Source organism: Panthera uncia (genome assembly GCF_023721935.1).
Source record: "Panthera uncia isolate 11264 chromosome A1 unlocalized genomic scaffold, Puncia_PCG_1.0 HiC_scaffold_17, whole genome shotgun sequence".
NCBI classification, from domain to species: domain Eukaryota; kingdom Metazoa; phylum Chordata; class Mammalia; order Carnivora; family Felidae; genus Panthera; species Panthera uncia.
The window spans coordinates 82,604,169-82,618,610 of NW_026057577.1; the positions used below are offsets into that span (position 1 = coordinate 82,604,169).

General features: G+C 36.1%; 1 pseudogene; it reads right to left on the reverse strand.

Annotated features, from left to right (window-relative positions):
* Nucleotides 1-227: 227 nt before the first annotated feature.
* LOC125934956 (high mobility group protein B2-like) lies at nt 228-950 on the reverse strand (annotated as a pseudogene).
* Nucleotides 951-14,442: the final 13,492 nt, after the last annotated feature.

The window sequence follows — 14,442 nt, forward strand, 5'->3', positions numbered from 1 at the left end:
AAAAAAAAATTAAAACCACAAAATGCAACATCCTTAAAAAAAAACCCAAATTTACTATTGATATTAATTCCTACAAGTTTGCTGTGCTACAACACACAAGTCAAGAAATTAATAAAATCTGTATGGTTTTTATACCGAAGCTAATATTGAGCCACACTGGAATTCACATTCTTAGCAAAACAGTTCCCTGAGCACACACTCCACACATATCATTACAGGATAGTCATTTATTCTTCATCTTCTTCCTCATCCTCTTCATCTTCTTCCTTCTCTTCCTCCTCATCCTCTGGTTCATTTTTCTTTGAACCTGTTGGTCTGCCAAGGCCCCTCTTTCCTGTTTCACTTTTGCCCTTGGCACAAAATGCAGCAATTTCCTTTTCATATTTCTCCTTTAGCTTTAGCTGCTTTCAGGTCATATAGTCCTTACCTTCTTTGGCTGACTGTTCAGACCACATTACACCCCATTTTTTTGCAGTATCCCCAATGGATAAAACACAGTGTTCACTTTTGATCTTTGGATGATGTTCAGAACAAAACAATAAGAAAGCAGACAGAGACCTTTTAGGAGCATTGGGATTTTCTTTCTTTCCTTTCTTGTCACCTTTGGGAGAAACACAATTTTTCATCTGTGAGCGAGCTTTGTCACTTTTTACCATACCTTCAAATTTCGACTTTTCCTTTGCAGACATGGTCTTCCATCTCTCTGAACATTTCTTGGAGAATTTGGTGAGATTGATAGAAGAGTCTGGATGTTTCTTCCTGTGCTCTTCCCGGTAGATCTATATGAAAAAGGCATCTGAGGACATCCTGTCCAGCAGCTTGTTAGGGTCTCCTTTACCTATGGTGACAGACAGCATCTACCAGGTGGTAGCTTTTCCCGTGGAGGGGCAGGATCCGCAGAGACTCTGCTTTATCACTAATGCCATCCTCAGCCTCTTGTTTTGCAGAGTTCTCCAAGTCCTGCCACGGACCACACCCCCCTTAATTAGGACTTTTGAAAATTTATCTGAGCCCCGCTTATTCACTGCTACAAGGTGATTGTTCAAGATGAAGTAGAGAGAGGAAAAAGTTTTCTTCCTTGTCCAAGCCTGGCCACAGAGTGCTCTAATTCCAGCTCGCGGAAAATACTATTCGAGCATTGTGAACAGTGGGCCTCAAACTGAATTATATTTAAACATCTTCTTCATCTCGGTAATTTCATGTGCTTTTGTGTTTTCTTCTCACAAAGTCACTTTTAAAGTAAAATCCACTCAGAATTGTTTATAATGCATTTTACACGATAGGCTAAATTTGTTTCCAATTAACAGCATATAATATTGGTAGGGAAACTATAAGTAACGAGGAATCAGAGAGCTTTTTCATGGACTTTATCCATGTAACAGCAAACAAGTCATTGTGCTAAAATATATAGTAAATATGTTTTATCAGTGGCATTCTATTCACCCTGTCATAAAAATTATTGGTTCCAGTTTTAGTCTCTGCCATAATGGGAGATTTTTCAACATGGAAGTCTCTTGGATGATTGTGAGAGGGACGCTCACTAGTCACAGGGGGGCCCAGAGCAGAGCTTCATACCAGATGCTCTGAAGGAAGAGGGCAATCTAAAGAAAATCTTAATAATCCTGTATTCAGAGGATATAGAGTCTAGTTGGAAGGTAAGAACTTACATTTATCACAAACATTAAGAATATACCCAACGCAGCTAAGGGTAAATGCAACTGAACTCAAGAGTAAGCTAGAGTAAGCCAAAAAGTGTCGAATTCTTAGTGTTAGGAGGCACAGAACAAAGTCGTAAACTCACAGACTCTGGACTGCTAAAGACTAGGGTTCTACTCCACGTTGTGGAAGCCTGGGCATGTTACTTCACCTCTGTGGCTTTCAAATCCTGTATCTGTGGAGCAAAGCAAGGTGATGTCATGTCTTTTAGGAGGTAGATCCATGGTAAGTATGTAATAAGTGGTGGTTTTATCATCATTGTTAGGACAATGAATAAGGATAACAAAGTTATGTACCCTGAAAAAGGTGCATGTTTCCAAGAAGGCGAGATATAGCCCTGTGGAAAGTAAAGAGATTTGATTTCAAGGTAAAAGTTTGTATTTCCAAGGCAGTAGGAAGGAACAAGTCACAATTTGAGGTAAGACTAAGAAAGGGAAGTTCCTTTGGGGGATTTATATGAAATAAAATCAATGCAGTGTTGACACCATTTAGGAAATAATATCTGAAGGTTCAGTAGAGGAGAGCAAAATGTAGAGAGAATCAGTTCAGGAGTCAGAAGACCTGTGTTCTAGACTAAGTTTTACCTTAAAGTCTTAATTCCTCTCCTGATTAACTCTGTGACTCTGGGCAGACCAAACCCTCTCTGGGATTTCAGTGTTCATCGGTGAAATTGGATGTGCGGTCTCTGAGGGTCACTCAAGACCTATGGCAAATAAGAGTTTAAGTTCTTGGGCATAAAAGTGACATGATTAAACCAGGAAAACAGCTGTTCCTCAAGCTCTTTGTAGTATGTATCAGAATGGGAAACAGGCAGAGGAGGACTAAGATAGACAAAGAGGTACATTTACAAAGCCAGTCTCGCAACAGGACACCAGGAAGGACTGAATCTGTTAAGTTGGTGCAGGAATGGATATTAAGAGGCCCATGAGTTGGGAGAATGAAAATGGCATGAAAATTACTGAAATCAAGAGATAGTAGTTATTTGTAGAAGAAAGGGAACATAATAAGCTTATTTTTCAAAGAAGTTAAGTGTCAGGACATGGCAGGATATCATTAATATTGACTAATGAGCAATAAATTAGATTTAATGATTTGATATAAGAATAGATTATATTACACATTTTAATTACCACTTTATCATTTTAAAGATTTTCTAAAAACTGATTATGAAATTCATATAAGTGCACAAAAGTCCAAAGATAGCCAAGACAAATTTGAAGAAGAAGAAAGAAACAAAGATTTGCTCCATCAGCTATCATGATTAATGTAGCACTATATCAACTAAAATAATGTGGTGTTAGGGGTGCCTGGGTGGCTCAGTCAGATGAGCTCTTGGTTTCAAAACTCTTGATTTCGACTCAGGTCATGATCTCAGGGTTTAAGCCCCTAGTCAGGGTCTGTGCTGGTAGGTTGGAGCCTGCTTGGGATCCTCTTTCTCTTCCTCTCTGCCCCACCCTGCACCCCCCCCCCCACCATGTGCACGTTCTCTCTCTTCCAAAATAAATAAATACATTTTTAAAAAATGTGGTGTTAGGGGAAGAGCAACATCTCAGTGAATGGAAAAGAAGCCAGACTATCAAAGAATGGAAACACCTAATCTTACTTCAGACTTCAGTGCATGCAGAGGTGACCTTAAAAACCAGCAAGCATTGTAAGTAGCTTCACCATCCATATGGAAAACCATAAAACTACCTCTCATACTTCAAAAAAAATTCTAAGTGAATTAAAGACATAAATGTGAACACAATAAATACCTTTTTTATCATTTGTAGAGGGAAGGAGTTCTGAAACCAAGCTCAGAAAGTAAAAAGCATAAAGGAAAAGACCGATTAATTTGACTGTTATTGTTGATAAGCTTATAAATTTGGAGAGCAATCTGGTAGCATCTAGAAAAGCTGAAGATGTATGTGTTTTAGACCCAGAAACTCCAGTTTTGTTATAAACTTCAAAGAAACTTGAAGAGTTGTACGTAAGAGGGCGTGCTGTGGAGTCTATAGTAGTGGAGGATTGGAAGCCACATACATACATATTAGAGGGATGGATAAGTAAATAATGATGGAACTCCCATACCTGTTAAATTTATCTAAACCTAGATCTACATGCATCAATATGGATAGAACTTAAAATACTACATGTCAATTATGGATTCATATACATGTAGTAAAATTATAGATAATAGATGGGCAGGGTGTATTCCTACTTCAGGATAGGAGTTATTTTGGAGAGAGGAGAAGGGAAATAACAACAGGGAGGGCAGTTAAACATTCTTCAACTGTATGTATCTGTGTATTTTTTTAAGAATAAGGAAAATGTGAGTGATGAGTAATGAATATTTATTATATTACTACTTATATCTTTCTGTATGTTTGAAATATTTCAGAATAAAGAATTGGTGTTAGTAAGGTACAGTGGGAAATTTTTATCACTCTATAATTCAAATATTCCCTATGTATAAGTGTTTGAATTTTAAGAAATTATAATTACTGTCTTGGGAATGTTTGGAATTTTTACTTCAAATTTTCAGAGCTTTGGGTTTGTTTTCGTTTTGGTTTTGGTTTTTTGATTTTGGTTTTAGGTCTCTATTTCTTAAATTGTTGAATAAAACTTACATGGGAATGAAATGCCATAAAACACTGATAGCTCTATCCCAAAAGCATTCTTGGCTTATAAAGATTCACTGCATGGCTCCACTTTAATTTTGGCCATTAATTAAATAATCAGAGGCCACTACGAATTGAAAGTATGAGTGAGTTAATAAAATATTCATTTCACTAAAATTTACTTTCTAATACATTTCAAACATGGAAGTGTGTGTAAAACGAGGTATACCTGTAAATTCCAAAGTGTAACTCAGGCTCCTGGGACTATAGACCCCTTTGATCTTGTCACAAATTGGCTCCTGGAAACCAGAGGCCTCCTGGACTCAAGTCTCCAGGGACCTTACCCCTGAAGCATCTCAAAACAAATAAAGTGGCTGAGACAGATGCTGGACCCAGACAGAATGGCAACCATTTGACAAAATTAACCCCCAAACGATGTGAACAGACAATTCTCCCCATGTAATTATGGCTTTTGTTATTTTTCCCCCATGAAAGCATTCTATTGCTTTGGCTTAAATGCCACAGATAGAGATATTCAGCCTTGGCTGGCAATATTTCTGATCCATATTTCAATAGATTATCCTGAATTGGCCTCCTGGAAGCATTTATGCTGACCAGTTTTGAAAACCTCTCTGTCAGCCCTTACCCTTACCTGCTAACGCCCAGCTCTAATGGATGAAAGCAGGGGGTGATGATAATCACTGTCTGCCCAGCCCTGAGTGCAGTGCCTGAGTCTGCAAAACAGCCTGTCTGGAGGGGAAAAAAAAAAAAAAGGAAATAAAGAGTGTAATTCAATGAATACTTGGGAATCAAGTTTGAGGGTCTCTTTTTCCTTTTAAGGGAGTAGTGATATCAGAACCAGGATTATGAAAAAGAAAGAGTTAGTAAAAATAGGATCGTTGTGAATTAGAATAGCAAGGCCATTTCAAATTGAATTACACAGGATCATGGCAATTAGAATTGAAAAAGATCTCTCAGTCTTTCTCTGTCAAAGCATGATTACTCCCAATGGTATATTCTCCCGAGCTTAGTCTAGTCCAATTTTAAATGATTCAAGTGATGGAGGCTTCTTGGCTTCTCCTGGGATATCATTTCACAGTCTAAAATAGCTAACTACTAGGGGAGGCCCCCTATATATATTTTTTGCCTTATTTCCATTATTCTGCTTTGTATTTCCCCAGTCCACCTTAAAATTACTTGAATTTAATTTTAAATGGGTACAATCTACATTTAAATAATCAAACCCAGCTGAGTCTGGATCTTTTGGGATAGACTAATCTCTCCCTCTCTCCCTCTTCCTCCCTACCCCCCCTTAAATATGTGTATATATACACACAAACATATATGCATCATACATGTGCTCACATATACACAATTAGAAAATATTACAAAGCTGCAATATGTTTATGAGAAAAATTAATGAAAAGACCCCTAAGTTTTAGGTCACTAGTTGATAAAAACAATTATCAATTGCTTTTAACTGATACAGGAGCAACAAACAATAAATCTAAATGTTATGTCACTTTCTGAATATTATATTTATTGTGCATAGGTAAAATCATATGATCTTATAGTGTTTACTATAGCTTATTCAGTGTATATCACAGAGATAAACAGTTTGGTACTGATGCCATAAATATATTTATAGAAATTATTTTGTCCACATTTTTTTGCACTCATTGAAACAATAGTGACTCATATTTTTTTGTGGATGGGCTCATTCTTAGACCATATTTGATTTGAGCGTTAAGTTGTAGAGCCTGAGGGAACAGCTTGGGGTGTTCAAGGTTAATGGAGGTTGCTTAAGGGTATTTAAATTTGATCAAGGAATGTATATAGCTTTCTATGTCCTTTCCAAAGAGCTTCCCTGAAGTGTTTTTCACACCTGTCAATCAACCATTGGACCAACCAATGTCCAATCAGGTAGGAAGATAGGTATCCCAGAAAAGGAGAAAAAAAATGTAAACATAAATGTAAAAAATGTAAACAAAATGTAAACAAAAAAATGTAAACAAAAGTGATTTGAGGTTTCTTTAGAAAGACAGAATTCAGTATTTTCATGGGCATGGGTGTTTTTTTTATCTCATCAATTCATAAAAATTTTTGAGCTGGAAAGAATCTTAGAGCTGGAAATCTCTGAGCTAGACTCATCTAGCTCAGTGATTACACAGTTGTGGTCTAAAAAATTATAAAGGGAGTCTATGCAGCAATTTAAAATTTTAAATTTGTAGTTGGGTGAATTTCAGTTACATATGTGGATTGAACATGTTTTTACATCAAATTCCTCCATAAATCTTGTAAAGATTACAACAAAGATATTTAAAAGAACAAAGAGAATGTGAGAGAAGACAGTAGCTAAAGAGACATGTCTACACATTTTTTGGAAGATGAAAGTGAATGTATGGTAACTGAATGAGTTGAACAGTGAAAGCTAATAATAGCTAACGATTTTCAAGCACTTATCATGTGCTAAGCATTATTGTAAAAGCTTCACATAATTTAATTCAGTTAACTCTCACAACAACACTGTGAGGTAAGTAGCATTATTCTCTCCATTTAACAGGTGATGACTCTGAGGCAGAGTGGGCTCATAAGAAAGCTGTTAAGTGGTAGAAACTAGCAGATAAAGCCAGAGGATCTAACTTCCACAACTGTGCACAGGGGAAGATCAATGACAAGCAAGACAAACTGACCCACCAACGCCTATGAAAGACTAGAGAGAAAACACTTAGAACACTGGCTCCCCTTTACTTTTCCAAGTAAAAGGAGATTTTAAACATCCAACTAGGTTAGAAGATTGGAGGATTCTTAATGGCAGAAACTGAATGTCCTTGAAAAAATACAATAACTAACATTGTAGGTTCCCATGAAAAAGTCAGTCACCCAATATCACACAGTGGTGCCTGTCTACAATCCCACCCATGTACAGAGAGCTTACAGTCAGATTTTACTGCATCACTCTTGATGTTTGTTTCTGTTGACTGTCTTATCTCTTGCTAATAGGTTGCTTTTCCCTTGCTTTTTAGTGTTCTCATTTTTTAAAAATTTTATTTATTTTGAGGGGTGCCTGGGTGGCTCAGTTGGTTAAGCGTCCGACTCTTGATTTCGACACAGGTCATGATCTCATGATCATGACATACAGCCCCAAGTGGAGCCTGCTTAAGATCCTCTTTTTCTTTCCCTCTGCCACTCCCCCATGTACTTTCTCTCTCTCAAAAAAATAAAATAAAACAATAAAATAAATAAAAGCTTATTTATTTTGAGAGAGAAAGAATGCATGTGTGGGGGAGGGGCAGAGAGAGAAAGGGAGAGAGAGAATCCCAAGCAGGCTCCATGCTGTCAGAGACCAATGCAGAGCTCAAGCTCATGAACCATGAGATCATGACCTGGCCAGAACTCAAGAGTTGTATACTTAACCAACTGAGCCACCCAGGCACCTCAGTGTCTCATTTTTGACTGAGTGCAGCACAGTATGTGCAGAAGACCAATGGACACTGAAAACAATTTTGTTTGAATACCCATGTGGGAAAAAAAACTGAACATTGACTCCTACCTAATACCACACACAAAATTAATTAAAGGTGGATTACAGACCTAAATTTAAAATAATTAAGCTTTTAAAAAATTTTATTTTTATTTTTATTTATTTTAAATTTTTTTTTTTAACATTTATTTATTTTTGAGACAGAGAGAGAGCATGAACAGGGGAGGGTCAGAGAAAGAGGGAGACACAGAATCTGAAACAGGTTCCAGGCTCTGAGCTGTCAGCACAGAGCCTGATGCGGGGCTCGAACCCACACCGCGAGATCATGACCTGAGCCGAAGTCGGTCGCCTAACCGACTGAGCCACCCAGGTGCCCCACAATTAAGCTTTTAAAAGTGAAACAAAAATATATTCATGAACTTATAGTAGCAAAGATATCTTAAAAGGCACAAAAGGCCCTAATCCAAAAAAAACAAACAAACAGATTGATCTATTAGAATTCATCAAAATTAAGGAACTTGGTTCATCAAGAAACACCATTAGAGAGTGAAAGATAAAGACACAAGCAGGAAGAATATATCTGTACGGATATCTGACAAAATACGTACAAGAGCATGCAAAAAACCTCCTTCAAACAAATAAAAGACAAACTAATGTAAAAATGAAGTGAAAACTTAGAAACAAACATCACAAAAGCACATATCCAAATATCCAATAAACATAGGAAAAAACATTCAGTATCACCAGTCACCAGGGATATGTAACTTAAAATGACAATGGGGAATCACTGTAAAACCACCAAAATGGCTTACATTAAAAAGACTGACTATATAAGTGGTGTACGGGTGGCTTAGTCGCTTAAGCATCTGACTCTTGATTTCGGCTCAGGTCACGATCTCAGGGTTTGTGAGCTCAAGCCCTGCATGGGGCTCTGTGCTAACAGCATGGAGCCTGCTTGGGATTCTCTGTCTCCTTGCTCTCTGCCCCCCACCCCCACTATCTCTCTCTCTCTCTCTCAAAAACAAATAAATACACATTAAAAAAACAAAAAGACTAACTGTATCAAATTTTGGTAAGGATTATGAGCAATTTGAACTTGTTGAACTTGTTGACACAAGTATAAATTGATGCAACCAGTTGGGAAAACTGTTTTGTAGTACCTACTAAAGCTAAATACATACCTATTCTACAAGTCAGCAATTTTACTCCTAGGCATATATCCCAAAGCAGTGGGTTTATATGTCTACCAAAATACATGTAAAAGAATATTCATAGGGGCGCCTGGGTGGCTTGGTCGGTTAAGCGTCCGACTTTGGCTCAGGTCATGATCTCACATCTGTGGGTTCGAGCCCCGTGTCGGGCTCTGTGCTGACAGCTCAGAGCCTGGAGCCTGTTTTGGATTCTGTGTCTTCCTCTCTCTCTGCTCCTCCCCTGTTCATGCTCTGTCTCTCTCTGTCTGAAAAATAAATAAACGTTAAAAAAAAATTAAAAAAAAAAAAGAATATTCATAGAAGCTTTATTCACAGTAGCCTCAAATTGGAAATAATCAAAATACATATTTGTGAGAAAATGGATTTAAAAACTGCAGTAAATTTATATGGTAGAATAGTAAACAGTTATTTAAAAAGTTTTAAAAGAAGAATAAATTACTACTATATGGAACAAAATCAATAAACCTCACAGGTAATATTTTTGGTAAAATGCAGATATAAAAACATACATACGGCATCATTCAATTTATATGAAGTTCAAATACAGTACAAAATACCTATGGTATTAGTAGTTAGAATTAGCAGTCAGGGGAGTCTTATCCGTTGTACTGAAAATGCTCTATACCATGACCATGTGTTAGTTACATGAATTCGTACTTGTAAAAATTCATCAAGTTGTACATTTAATATCAGTGCACATTACTGAATACACATTATTCTCAATGACAAAAATGTGAAAGTTTTTTTTTTTTTAAAGTGTCATCTAAGATCATGACACATTTGAAGAAAATCTCTAAAACAGAACAAAATGAAACAAAACAGACTACATTTTTTCCGGAGAGTTAGGAAGATATATTCATCTATGAAATAGAAAGCAGGAATTAAACACAAAAAAAAAAACTTAAAAAAAAAAAAAAAACAGAGAACAAGAAATAGTCTTTGAGAAAAAAAATAAGTAAAAGGTAAAAATTCCATAGAAAATAAAGTTAAGAAAATTATCTAGAAAACAACAAACAATTGGGAGATAGTCAATAAAAGTTAAAAGATGTTTAAACAACTTAGTCATTCTAGGCAAATGTGCTCATTGAGGCCACAATGGTCCTTGCCTTCCATAATTTCGGTCTAATCCTGGGAAGAACCTGGGCATATTCTGTAACAAGGCTGTTCAGTGACTGCAACACTTTTTTGTGTGTGTGTATGAGATTATTTATTTATGTCAACTCATCTTGGTAACAACTATTTCCTCATGAAATATGATCGGCAACGATAATTTTTTGAAGAAAATTGAGAAGACACATGAATTAACCTTTACTTAATTTTATTTGGTAGATGAAACATTTCAAAATGTGAGATCTATCTGAGAGAAAGAGAATAATAAATATGGTCCCTAGTGGTTAAAACACAACAAAACAGTTAGAGACAGGTGGGAATAGTTCCACACAGTTCTTTTGATATATCACAGTACTTTTTTATCATGTAAGCCTCTGTTTTATCCATTTTAGAATATTGTATGTGATCACTGCAAAATAATTTCTGCTTTCCCATTCCCTTAGATAAATCACGTACATTGTAGAAAATTTGGATAATACTGTAAGACACAAATAGAAAAATCAACCGTGACTATTCTGCACAGAGATAAGCACTATTGATACTCAGTTAAAATTCTTAAAGTCTTTTATCTTTCTCTTTCACCATAAATACATTTTGGGGGACAAGACTGAGATCATATTATACATATAAGCTTGAGCCTTTTTTTCATGTAATAACATATTGTGGTCATCTCCCTATATATTTTTTTTAATTCATAATATGTCATCATATAGATGGCCCATGATTTATTTATCATTATCTTTTTGTTGGACATTTAGTTTGTTTAAATTTAAAAATATTATCAGTGCTACAAATTATGATAATAACATAAAACATTTGTACATTTTTAAGGCATCTGATTCTTATTGCCAAATTGCCTTTTAGAAATGTTATCTAAATTTTACATTCACATTAGGCACTGAGTGAAGTGTCTTTTTCATTGAGTCCTAGCCAAATCTAGAAATGCCCATTTTTATAAAACCTTCAACAATCAAAAGGGAAAAAAATTAACACTACTTTTTAAGTTTGAATTTCTGCTTATAACATCGTTGAATATCTCTTCAAGTGATTATCAGCATTTTTGCTTTCCTCTTTTCTGAGTTGCCCATTCATGATATTTTCCCCAAGTTTCCTCATGTTAGGATTTTTTCTTCTTTTTCTTTCTCTCTCCCTCTTTTTTTTTTTTTTAGACAGAGAGTGTGTGTGTGCAAGTGACCGAGGGGCAGAGAGAGAGAGAGAGAGAGAGAGAGAGAGAGAGAGAAGTGGGGCTCACCCAGGGCTTGTGTTTTTACCCAAAGTGGGGCTCATGCTCACCTGATGTGGGACTTGACTCACCAACTGTGAGATCATGACCTGAACCCAAGTCAGATGCCTAATGATTCAACCACCCAGGCACCTTCTTCTTTTTCTTCTTAATATGTAAGAGCTTTAATAAGTTAAAGCTATTAAGATAAATCATGTCTAAATGCTTTTTCTCTTTTGGTGTTGCTTTTCTTTGTTTGACAAATTATGCACGTTTGCATGAAGTAACATTTATGAATGGAAAGGTAAGTGGAAGAACAGGGTCAAAAGAATTGACAATCTGTACTACCGTAAGCATGGCTACATTTGAAAAGCATAGCTGACAATGGCATTGGCAAATCTAGAAGGGGAAGAAGACTGGAATAAAATGGTTCTTGTGGATGAGATGTATTTTGGGGAGTTTCCCATATATTTGTATTATGTAAGCAGAGCATTAACAAGATAAAGGTTCTCTCAAAAATCTACTCAGAAGTTAATTCTTCAAACCACGATGGAAATCTTTCTTTTGCAGAATGAGTAAGTCTTTTGGCTAAACATGGATAAAAGCTTTTGCTCAATGTGGCATAATAACTCTAGTAGGCTCACAGCAGCAAAGCTAAGTCTGTCTTGAAGTGTCTTATTACAATAAAATAAAATTTAACCTCTTAAACCCAAGACATAAATCACTCACTTTTCTTTTCTTTCAAACAATTTGTGAGTATATTATCATAAATGCTACCTGTCACAAGACTGATAGCTGTCAGTAGCTGAAAAATATGAATAACATCGAAAATGCATTTGAATATGAAAACCATGATAGCATTTTGTAGAGAGGTGACAATAATAAGAGGTTATGGCAGACAAGAAAAATTTTCAGGAATCGGGAAATCAAGAAAAGTTTCTTCAGATTAAATAAGTTCCTAAATCAGTCTCGCCAGAATGGTATTTCACCAAATTTAACAGTCAATAAAATACTTACTGGCTTTTCGTAGTTGGTAGCAATGGCAAATTGAGTTTACCTTGTGAATTTTTATATTAAATCTATGCATCAAGTTGCAGAGCATAATTTCAAAACTGCACAATCTGAGTTTATATAGCTTTCCAAATGATATCTGAAACAGTCATTAATATTTCTCCAAAAATGTAAAAATAAGCTCACCTGAATTTTAAAATGTACTTTTAATCATTAACTAAGATGAGTAAACCCAGATGCCTTTTAAAAGATTCATCTCAATGTATTTCAGATAAAAGAAGTTTTATCCAAATTTCAGAACTCAATTTGTATCTCTTTCGCATTTTCTGATTTAAAAAACAGTATTACATGCAACTATTTGGATTTATCTCAAGGGTATTATGCTAAGGGGAAAAAAAAGCCAATCGCAAAAGGTTATATACTTTATGATTCTATTAATAGAACATCCTTACCATGACAAACTATGGAGATTAATGGTTGTCAGGGGATGGGGTGGAGGTGGGTGTGACTAATAAAGGGATAGCATAAGGGAGTTCCTTTGTGTTGCTGAAACAGTTTTGTATCTTGATGTGGTACTGGTTACAGAAATCTTTACATGGGATAAAACTGCATGGAACAATACACACACACACACACAAATATGTACATATAAAAACCGGCGACAACGGAACAAAGTCTACAGTCTTGACTAGTATTGTAATCAGGTCAGTTTTCTGGTTTTGATATTGTACTACAGCTATATAAGATGTCACTATTGTGAGAAACTGGGTGAAGGGTTCATTGGACCCTGTATATCAATTCTGCCATTTCCTGTGAGTCTAATTATTTAAAAATAAAAAGGTTTTTCTTAAAACATGACTTCTACTCACCACATTTTAACCTTATATAGGCAATTGTCAGAAATGAAGCAAATCAGAACTCTTAGCAGCCAAATTATGCCAGAAAATTCATGCACTAACAGTAACTCATTTTACTTATTAGAGAGTTCCTCAGGTTCTCATTCAGTGCCTACTTGTTCTTATTTCAAACACATTTCTAATATATTCGGTAACTGCTTTCCACAACTACAGCAGACACATTCATTCAATCAGCCATTCATGTATTTATGTTTAAACATTCACAATATCTTGCTGATTGTGCCAAGTAATGTGATAAGCAAGATGTTCTGATGAGTTATATGATTTCTGTCCCCAAGGAGTTATGGCTTAGAGCAGTGATTTCCACAAAAAGATACGGAGAGGGATGAGGGAATATATATCAAAAAGTTACAGGCTTTTCAAAATATACACTATTCTATCCTCCAAATTCTTATGTATCCCTTAGAAAGATAACATCCTACTTCCTAGAACACAGGAAAGACAATAAACAGGAAGAGGGGAGGGGTGAAGATAGATAGGACAAGATCAGCAACAATCTTATAGGTTGGAGCTTTGGACTTTACCTTTAAGACAAGGAAGTGTTATTAAAGGGTTTTAGGGAATGGGTTGGGGGTGAGTAATCAAATTTAGTTTTTTCTAAGATTGTGCAAGTCTAGAGGATGGATGACTAGTTAAGAAACTGTTGCAGGGGCACCTGAGTGGCTCAGTCAGTTAAGTATCTGACTTCGGCTCAGGTCATCATCTTGGGGTCTCTGAGTTCAAGCCCCATGTCAGGCTCTGTGCTGACAGCTGAGAGCCTGGAGCCTGCTTCAGATTCTGCATCTCTCTCTCTCTCTCTCTCTCTCTCTGTCTCTCTCTCTCGCTTCTCCTCCAGTCATGATCTGTCTCTTTCTCTCAAAAATAAATAAAACATAGGGACACCTGGATGGCTCAGTTGGTTAAGCAGCCGACTTTGGCTCAGGTCATGATCTCATGGTCTGTGAGTTTGAGCCCTGCATCGGGTTCTGTGCTGACAGCTCAGAGCCTGGAACCTGCTTTGGATTCTGTGTCTCCCTCTCTCTCTGCCCATCTCCCACTCATGGTTTGTCTCTCTCACTCTCAAAAATAAATAAACATAAAAAAACAAAAATAAATAAAACATTAAGAAAAAAATTTTTAAAAGAATATATATATATGTGTATATATATATATATATATATATATATATATA